We start from the raw sequence: 11,102 nt of genomic DNA, 5'->3' as shown, positions 1-11,102 counted from the left end.
CACTCGCTGGCTTTGCGGTCGGGTCCCCAGTTCTGCAGATACCCCGGAAAACTTTGGTCAATTTCCCTTGGCTTCTCAGCCTCCCCAAATAATCTCTCCCCAGGAGATCCCTCCAAAATGTGCCACCTCCGGGGGTTGCGTGTCGTCTTCGCTGGGTTTGAAAGTGCAGTTACACTCAGCAAACACATCTGCTCTCTTGGATCCTGACCTTTTCATTTAACTGCTTTTTTCCTGCAGCGCTTCACAGTTTGCTCCCGCCAGAGAAATTAATTTTGTTTCTCAAGGCACACAAAATGCACGAATTCCCAGCCCGAAATGCCATCGAGATCATTGTGCCACCCGGGCATCCAAGCTCAAAACCGGTGGTCCCCCCAGGGCCCAAGAAGTGGTGGGGCCCAGGCTCCTTCCACATGGACCCGAGGCCTCCCTACTGCTGGCTTGGAGGCGTTAAGGTTCAGAGTTCCCCCTGCTTGGAGCAGCTGCTCACTCAGCTTTCCCCAGTCACCAACTTACCCTCCCGTGCTGTAACGCTGCTCACCAGAGGACAAACAAGTGTCACTTGTCAGCCCGGGGCACACAGCCCAGTTGGCGACATTCGAAGCTGATGCACAGCACCGTTGTGAACAGCTGGCTGTCAAGGTCATGCTGGCTCTCCACGAGACCCTGGGCTCCTCCAAGGCGCATCATCGGAATGGCAGTTAAAGCAGGAATATGAAAGACAGCGATTCATTCAGCAGACAAACATTTATGCAGCACCTCCTCTGTGCCAGGCATTGTTCCTCGGAGAGAATCAGGGGTGAACAAGAAAGACAAGGCTTTTCTCTCATGGAGAGTCATTTAGTAAGCCAGCCAGACAGAAAACATAAACACAAATAAAAAAATATCATCTTCTGAAGCCTGCCAGAGGAGAAAAACAAAACAAAACACTGCACTCCTTTTCTTTGTATGTGTCAAAAACTCTCTTTGAATCCCCAAGACAATCCTAGGAAGTATTACTATTCCTGTTACACCCATTTTACAGATGAAGTGAGACAGAGAGAGGCTAGGTTGTTTGCTTAAGGTCACACAGCTAGTAAGTTTCAGAGCTCGAGCTGGAACTCGGAACAGTCAGAAACCAAAGCCCTTGTTCATAGTTAATAAATTCCCACTGTGAATCCCCAGGACCTAGCGCAACACTGGCACACACTAGGTACATAAATGTGGGACTCAGTGGAATGATCTAAAAGAGTCTCAATGGACAATGAGTGCCATAAAATTTCCATAGACAAAGTAGCAGGTGTGTTCACATCTGCTGACATCATCAGGGCTGGAGGAAAACTTCTGACTGGACTGGGACCGTGGGGAGGGCCTCTGTCTCCAAACCATTCTCTGCCAGGCAACTCCCCTCCAGAGTCCACATTTGCTGAAACATGTCTAAGAGAATTAGCTAGTTCTAAGCCTGAGAGTGGCATGAGCCCTCATGGCTTGAAGGGCTCCCAGAAAGCAGCAAATAACTTTGGAAGGAAAGAACAGATCCCCTTATTGGCTTTTTTCCTGCCACTGTCAACACTCAGGACTAGCAGACAAACAGTTGCCAAAAAGGCTACTGTTCCAATTGGTGGAGTGTCTCTTCCCTCCTCTAGTTTGCTTATAGTGAGGAGCATGGATTAAAATATATTTTTGACGGGATTTCCCTGGTGGTCCAGTGGTTAAGACTCTTGAGGATCCACTGCAGGAGGCACCGATTCTATCCGTGATAGGGGAACTAAACTCCTGCATGCCATGCAGAAAGGCAAAAAAAAAAAAAAAAAAAAAATGTTCTTTTTGAACTGTCTTCCTTGGATCCATAGAGGTTTCGTAAGGGTCTGCTGAAAATGATGGAGAGCTGGTAGAATTCGCGTCCCCAAGCCCTTGAGTCAACCAAAGCAGAACAATGGCATGCAGAAAGCACTCAATCGAAATGAACTATAATCACTATTATCTATTTTAGATATTAAACTTCCATGTAAGATTTGAAGAGGGGGGCTAAAGTGAAAATATTTGAAACTAACAGTATTCCTAAGGATACTTTAGACTTTGAGGGGGAATCTTAGTACCTAAAGGGATTAGGCTGATAGCATGAAGGAAATAAGCTGGGTGGATGTGGATGTGTGTGTGTTCAGTTGCGTCGTGTCCGACTCCTTGCAGCCCCGTGGACTGTAGCCTGCCAGGCTCTTCTGTCCATGGAATTTTCCAGGCAAGAATACTGACGTGGGTTGCCATTTCCTGATCCATCTTCCTGACCCAGGAATCAAACCCGCATCTCTTGCATCTCCTGCATTGGTGAATGGATTCTTTACCATGAACACCACCTACGTAGCCCAAGCCAGGTGGATAGGGACTATGATAAACTGAGGAGCACACACCCCAACTCTAGTCCATGGGGACCCTGGGGACCCAGTGGAAACTTGGGCCCAGTGAGGCCAGGTCCTTTGAGTTTTCAGGAAAACTTGGGCATCTGGAGTTTGATGTGAAATGCTCCAATTTTTAAAAGTTGATCATGAACTCAAATTCCTCTAAAACACTATGTAAGTTTTCCAAAGCATATCCATGAACTACATTTGGCCCCAGGTCAACAATTTGGGATTCTGTTTTAGAACACTGGGGGTGAATCCTTCCTCATTCCTTCCCCCAATTTATTAAGCACTGGGATTGTTGTTAAGTGATACAAAGAAATGTTGATGCAGTTTGCCAGCAGATCTAGACCTGCCTGGATATCCTGGAAATTTTGAACTAATTAGGAAACCATAGGAAAAAATATGCATGAAAGCTGTTTGACAAAATTCATAGTTTTATTTTGATGGTATTACCAGCAGACACAGTTTATTTTGCGTGCATGCATGCATGTTCAGTCGCTTCGATTGTGTCTGACTCTTTGCGAGCCTATGGACTGAAGCCCTTCAGGCTCCTCTGTCCATGGGATTCTCCAGGCAGGAATACTGGAGTGGGTTGCCATGCCCTCCTCCAGGGGATCTTCCCAACCCAAGGCTTGAACCCTCATCTCTTATGTCTCCTGCATTGGCAGGCAGTTCTTTACCACTTTTGGGGAGGGGGCAAATGTTTACTGAGGCCTTACTCTGTGAGAGAAGCTGGAGAGGCAGTAGTGAGCCAAGCAGTATAGTCTCTGTCCCCACGGAAGTCCCAGTCTAGTGGAGGAGACAGAGAGGAGCAGAGAAACCAGTGTAGGAGATAATTTCAGAGAATCCAGTTTTATGAGAGAATTAGAAATGGTCATGTGATCACATGGGAGAGGGACTCAGGATTAGAGATTTGAGTCAAAATCTAAAGGATAAGAAAGAGAAAGTTATGGGAAGAACTACATTTGGGGGAAGAGTATTCTCAACAGAAGGAACAGCAAGTGCAAAGGCCCTGAGGCAGGAACAATCTTCCAGTGTTGAAAGAATGGAAAGAAGACCAGAGTGGCTGGAGTGCAGAGTGAGAGGGAGAGTGTTAGGAGGGGTCTCTAGGTTTTGGGTCAAGGAATAACACGATCTGATTAGTTTTTTAAAATTTTGAAATAATCCTAAATTTACTGAGAAGTTGTAAAGGTAGTACAAAGATTTTCCATATTCCTTTCCACTTGGTTTGCCTTTAATGCTAACATTTTACAAAACCATGGCTTTTTTCTTTTTAAGGTAAGGAATGGATTTATTTAGAGAGATACACATTTCATAGACAGAATTAGGTCCCTCTCAAAAGGCAAGAACACACTTGGGAGAAATACATACAGGGTGTGGGCCATCTCAGAAAGCAAAAGGCCCCCAAATATGGTGTGGTTAGTTTTTATGGGCTGGGCAATTTCACAGGCTAATGAGTGGGAGGATTATTCCAACTGTTTTGGGGAAGGGGCGGAGATTTCCAGGAACTGGGCCACTGCCCACTTTTTTTTCAAATTAATTTTTTTGGAGTATAGTTGCTTTACAATGTTGTGTTGGTTTCTGATATCATGGCTTTGCCCTTAATTTTTCAAGATATTTAAATCGTAAAGAAATGTTGGATCATAATACATCATGTAACATTATTACCCAGAGAGCATCTTCTCCTAAATAAGGTCTAATTTCATTTTTAAGAGATCCCTTTGGTGTTTGTGAGGAGAACAGACCATAGGAGTGGAAGCTCTGAGATCAAGGAAAAGATGATGAAAAATGTGGCATCACACACTGCTCTGAGCCTCAGTTTCCCCATCTACAAAATGGGAACGATATCACCCATCTCAGAAGGTTGTTGTAAAGGACTTCCCTTGTGGTTCATTGGCTAAGATTCTGTGCCCTCCAGTGTTGGGGCCTGGGATCAATCCCTGTTCAGGGAACTAGTTCCCACATAATGTAACTGAGAGTTCTCATGCTCCAACTAAAGATCCAGCCTGCATGCTGCAACTAAGACCCAGTGCAGCCAAATAAATAATTTTTTTTTTTTTTTAAAAGAAGGCTGTTATGGGCATGTACCTTCCCCTGTACCTTGGGAGATAATAGTTATAATGAGGACAATGGTGATAATGATGATAATAATAATAGCTAGCATTTATTTAGTGCTTACTGTGTGCCAATTTCTGTTTTTCAGGCCCTTCATGCAGAATCAGGAGAGCAGATTCTTCGGGATGCTCCCAGAAGCCTTCAAGAGAGGGAGATTAAGATGGATCTTTCAAACCATCTTTGGCCCTCATAGAGTTCTTGTTGATGTTGGATGTTTCTGTGTTTGAGAAGGCTCCAATTATATTTCCATCTGGACTTACCCAACAGAGAAATTAGGGTGATTATTGCCTTGCTAAATGTTCCTTAGCTTCACAAAATGACTCACTCTGGATTGGGAAAGTAGCAAGTTATCCCGGTATTTGGAGGGTGGTTGACACTGTTGATTGGAACTATGTCTGGCAAGAGTAAGGTCACTTTGGAGTAGAGTCTCTCAGCCTGGACACAGCTGACCTTCTGGGTCAAATCATTCTCTATTGTGGGGGTGTCCTGTGCATTTCGGATGTTTAGTGACATACCTGACCTCTATCCGCCAGATACCAGAAGCACACCCCCTCTCCACAACAGTAACATTCAAAAATATTTCCAGGCACTGCCAAACATCACCCTCCCACTCCTAGATGAGAACCACCACTTTGCAGCATCTGGGGCCTGTGGCAAAGTGACTTTGGAGTTGTTTTGTTCTTCTGTCAGTTTTTTAAAAATATTTATTTATTTATTTACTTGACTGTGTTGAATCTTAGTTGCGGCATGGGGGGTTCTTTATTTCTTTCCGGGTCTTTCACTGTGGCTCATGGACTCCCTAGTAGTAGCTTGTGGGTTTAATTGCTCCTTGGCATGTGGGATCTTAGTTCCCCAATGAGGAATCAAACCTGTGTTCCCTGTATTACAACGCAGATGCTTAACCATGGGACCACCAGGGAAGTCCTCTTCTGTCAGTTTTAATCCTATGTGTTAAGTGCTTTGCCAGAGTAGCCCCTCAACTGCTAATACTAATAGAGTTTGGGGCTTCCTAGGTGGTTCAGTGGTAAAGGATCTGTCTGCTAATACAGGAGACACGAGTTCGATCCCTGGGTCTGAAGATCCCCTGGCGAAGGAATTGACAACCCACTCCAGTATTTTTGCCTGGGAAATTCCATGGACAGAGGAGCCTGGTGGGCTACAGTCCATGGGGTCCCAAAAGAGTCGGACACCCCTTGGCAACTAAACAACAGTTCAGAGTTTACTATGTGCTAGGCATTGACCTAACTCTTGCTTCAACTGTGTATCTTCCAGCTTTATTTTCACTTAATGCACAGGCTAAGTCATTGTTCTTCATAAATAGGTGGGGAAAACAAGGTTCAGAGAGGTGACTGCCCGAAGACACACAGCTAAGAATTGACAGAACCTGGTTTTGAACCCAGATTTGCCCAGCTCAGGGGCCATACCCTTTAAGCACTCTGCCACACTGAACCTCTGAAGTCAGGGGTATTAGAAAACCACATGGGGAAAAATATTTTCTAAACAGTAAAGTGCCATTTTTGTATAAAGTAGGAGAAGCAGCATGGAGACAACTTACTCAGTACTCACAGGTCGGAAAAGTCAAGTTCTAGTGCAGAGTCCACACATGACTCATTGTGTGGCCTTGAGCAAGCCACTAACTTGACTGAGTAGGTGATACAAGCTTAATCAGCCCAGCCTCACCTTACCCACTATGGGAGAGATGGCTCTGAACAATGATGGAGGCACAGTGCTAGGAGCTTTGCACGTGTGTCCTTTTAATTTCATCCTCAATAATTCTTGGAGGAACAAGCTCTCCCCCTGCTTTTTGAATTGAGATGAAACTCGCATAACATAAAACTAACCATTTTACAGTGTACAATTCTGTTATGTGTTCAGTACATTCACAGTGTTATCTAGGACTGTGTTACCTATCACAGTCCTATCCAGGTCCAAAACAATTTCATCACCACAAAAAGAAACCCTGTACCTATTAGCAGTCACTCCCTGTTCCTCCTTCCTCCAAGCTCCTGGCACTACTCAGGTGTTTTCTATCTTTCTGTCTTTGCCTATCCTGGACATTTCATGTAAGTAGAATTATACACGAGACCTTCTTTGTCTGCCTTCTTTCACTTGGCATCATGTTTTTGATGTTCATCGACACTGTAGTATGTGTCAGTACTTCATTTCTTTTTATGGCTGAATCATACTCCATTGTATGGAGAGACCACGTTTTGTTTATCCATTTATTCGTTGATGGACATTTGGGTTGACCAAGCCCTTTTTGTTTTTTCAGACGAGAGCCACAAGACTCAGTAAAGTTAAATGACTTCACCAACATCACAGAGGGATTGCAAGCTAGCAGCTCTGGATTTTATGCGACAAAGACCAAACTGTCTTTTAGCTGTCTTTACTGGAAATTTCCTGATATTTGTTGATGATGGAAACATTTTAAACAAACTATTGAAAGCTTAGACCAAAGCTTAGATTATCCTGTTCACACTCCAGAGTTAACAAACACTAACATTTGGCCGTATTTGACTTAGACTTTTTTTTGAAATGGCCTTGTTTATCTCACCAGGCCTCAAAAAATTGAAGCAACACTTGCCTATCCCTCCCCAGGTGAATCCCAGTGTTATAGTAATAAAAGCAAAAGATTCGTTTCAAAGAGAAACAAGAGTGGGAATAACTTGGACTTTTTCTTTTAGTTAACAAAAGGAATAAAGCATTATAGTTGAGACTCCATTTGAACCCTTTCTCCATTCTACTTGCTTCCTCCCCCTCTCCCCAGCAGAGCTTGTTGTATAGGTGATTGTGTTTTTATCAATTTCCTGAACAAACTAACAATCAACAAGGAAATAACAACAACCTCACCCCCCCAGGGGGCAAATGGAATGCATTTTTTTTTTTTTTTTGGCTGTGTGTGGCTTGTGGTCCTCAGTAGTGAAACTCCACATCCTGACCAGTGCATCACTAGGGAAGTCCCTCGAGCACATTTTTATAAAGCCAGATTTATTCCATTAAAAGAATCATCTTTGACTCTGATAGTAGGACTTTCCAGTTTTATTTATCTTACAATGTCCTTCCTAAAGTAAAATGGTGGTGATAGTGACAGCATTTTTTGGTAATGCTCCATTTGGCAAAAGAAAAAAATCCAGTAATGGGAGAATGGAAAAATAACCTGTGGCATGTTTATGCAGTGATGGAAATGAACGAAACTAAGCTACATGTATCAATATGAATAAATCTGGAAGCTAATGTTAAGCAAACAAATGCCAGTTGGGGAAGGATTAGAACTGTACCATACTATTTACATAAAAGTTAAAATGACAAAAAATATAATATTATGTTATATATTAGGACAGTGTTTTTCAAACTTTTGGAGGCCACAGTGTGCTGTAAGAAAGATATATTATGTCTCAACCCTCAGTACATATATATACAGATGTAAAACTTTTACAAAAATTTCACAAGACATCCTTACCTTACTAAGTGTCATATGCTCTGATTATTTTTTAATCCTCTCCTATCCTTACTATTGAAATGCTAGCTGTGATCCTTTAAATTGATTTTGAAATATACCAGTTTAGGAGTATATCCCATGCAGTAAAAGTATAAAGTCACGTGAGTAAGAAACATACAACATTCAGAAACATGTTTCCACGTAGTGAAAATATAAAGACATCCATGAAACACATCATACTGAGGAGGAAAAAAGAAAAGAGGTGATTGGGGAGGGGTACACAGGGGGTGCAATTTTTTTTCTGATGTTTTATTTCCTGTATTGGAAGGTGGTTATGTGGGAGTTTGTTATATTAGTCTTTAAAGTCAGCTTCATCGAGGTACACCCTGTATATGATAAAACACAACCATTTTAAGTTTACAGTTTAATGAATTTTGATCAATATATACACTCATGTAGCTTTTTCCCCAATAAGATAGAGAACATTTCCATCACCCCCCAAAAGTTCCTCCAAGTCTTCCCCTTTTTTTTCTTTTCTTCTTTTTTTTTAAATTTTGATGGTACACTGTGGCATGCGGGACCTTAGTTTCCAGATCAGGGATGAATCTTGAGCCCCTTGCATTGGAAGGTGGAGTCTCAACCACTGGACCACCAGAGAAGTCGCTCCTCCTTTTGGAATTAATCTCCCTCCACGCCTAAACCCCTGTTGCAGGCAATAACTGATTTCCTATTTGCAATTATAGATTACAGTGATCGTTTCTAGAGTTTTAGATAAATGGGATCATACAGATTAGGCTCTTTCTGTGTCTTGTTTCGTTCACTCAACATCATGTTTTTAAGACTGGTACATATTGTGTGTGTTGGTAATCCATTCCTTTTTATTTCTGAGCAGTATCCTCAGTATGAGTAGATAACAATATGTTTATCCATTCACCTATTAGCAGGCACTTGGGTGGTTTCAAGATTTTGGAAAATTTTTGATAATGTTTATGTCTGAGATGGTTTAATAAACAATAAATCTACAGAGACTCCCTGGAGTTCCAGTGGTTAAGATTTCACACTTCCAATGCAGGAGGCATGAGTTCAATCCCTGGTCAGGGAACTAAGATCCCACATACTGTGCAGCATGGCCAAAAAAAAAAAAGAGAGAGAGAGATCTCTTTTAATAAAAAGAAAAGGGAATCACAAAACAAACAAAAATTAATACAGTGCACACACACACACACACTCCCACCCCCACTGTGTTACTCTGGCAGTTTTTCTGGTATCACATCCCCAAGTCCCTGCTTCCTCAGCAGCATTCTGGAAAACCACTGAAGGCTGCCCGCAGCGGAAGTTGATGATGGGCCACTGGGCAGAGAAACCAGAGGTCCCAAGGGCCCATCTTGGTTTCTGCCCTGAGCTGGCCTTTTCTTCTCAGAAATATTGATTATGGTAAAGGGGCTGCTGGCTTGGCTTGGAAGCCTGGGATCTCAGATCTGTGTGGCCTGGAAAGCCCGGCCCTCCAGCTCCCTTGCTGAGGCTCTGAAACACACACTGACAATTTCTGAAAGAGCTTTCCACCAGTCCTTCCATCTGCCCGTGCACTGGCCCCTACCCAGCCCAGGAGGGAAGCTGCATCCAGGTTTAGAGGCTTTCCTGAACCAAACCAGATCAGGCTCCCAGGGCCTGATTCACAGCAAATTGTCTTATTTGCCCATGAGTGTTCAAATCTCATCTTCTCTTCACAGCCCTGACATTACAGTAGAGCTGTGGCCTTAGAGCCAGTTGGGAAGCAAAGTCTAACCCTGGGAAGGACAGAAGGGCGGTGAGTGGGCTCAGAGCGGCCAGCTCTGCCCTGCTGGTTGCCCCCTCTCTGGGTTCAGCTCCAAAGGCTATTCTCTGCCACTTCCAAGTCTGTTCCATCAAGTGCTTCCCTGTTACTTGGAATCAGACTCCAGCTCTTTCTCCTTAGTGGTTGAATAGCCTGGAGCAAGTGACATGGGTAAGCCTCAGTTTTGTGAAGTGAAGATAGTGCAGAATTGAATGAAATGAGGTACGTGGGCTGCTTAGCATGGTACTCGAAACATAACGTAGTGAGTTGTATTCTCTGAAGTTGGCCGTGACGATATTTCTGGTCCAACTCGCTTTTCTAGAACCCTACCCCTCCCCTATCAAAAGATGAAATCTAGGTTCCCTCCCCCTTGGGTTTGGGGGGACTCTCTACAGCGAAAGTGATGCTATGTGGTTTCCTAGGCTGGGTCTCAAAAGGTAATATATACCATCCTACTCTCTCCTGGCCTGAAGTAAGTCAGACAGAGAAAGACAAATCCTGTATATTCTCACTTTTATGCTAAATCTACAAAAGCCTAACTCAAAGAAATAGAGAGCAGAACAGTTGCTAGGGGCTGGAGGGAGGTGGGAGAGATGGAGAGATACTGGTCAAGGATTATAAACTCCCAGCTATAAGAGGAATGAGATCTGGAAATCTAACATACAGCATGGTGACTATAATTCACAAGAATGTATCACACACGAGTTGTTAAGAGAGTAGATCTTTAAAAAAAAAATTTCCCCCCATTTTTATTTATTTATTGGGCTATTCCAGGTCTTAGTTGCAGCATGCAAGATCTTCAGCTGTGGCATGTGGGATCCAGTTCCCTGACGAGGGATCGAACCTGGGGCTCCCCACCCCACTCCACTTTGGGAGCGTGGAGTCCCAGCCACTGGACCACCAGGGAAGTTCCAAAATAGTAGATCTTAAATGCCATCACTATACACATACAAAATAGTAATTACATGAGGGGATAGACGTATTCATCTAATGGTTAATCATTTTACAATATATACATGCATCTAATCTTCACATTGTATACCTTAAACCTGCTTATGTTGCAGGTCAATAATATCTGGATGAAGCTGCAGGGAAACGGTAGAATGGCACTCCTGGCCCTCTCTTTCTCTTGGGACCCTGCCACTGTGCCTGAGGAGGCTAAGGCCACATGCTGAGGGTCCAGGTAGGTGCTCTGGCTGCTGCCCCAGGTGAGGTCCTAGTTAACAGCCAGTATCCACCATCAGTCAGCATCAAGCAGTCCTTCCAGCCCCCTTCTCTTCCAGCAGCCCCTTCTCTGCACTCCTGAGCAGAGATGAGCTGTTCTCATGGAGCTCTGCCCAGTCACAGATTTGTGAGCTAA

The sequence above is a fragment of the Cervus canadensis genome, chromosome 1, assembly GCF_019320065.1.
Source record: "Cervus canadensis isolate Bull #8, Minnesota chromosome 1, ASM1932006v1, whole genome shotgun sequence".
NCBI lineage: Eukaryota > Metazoa > Chordata > Mammalia > Artiodactyla > Cervidae > Cervus > Cervus canadensis.
This window is presented reverse-complemented; position numbering follows the sequence as displayed.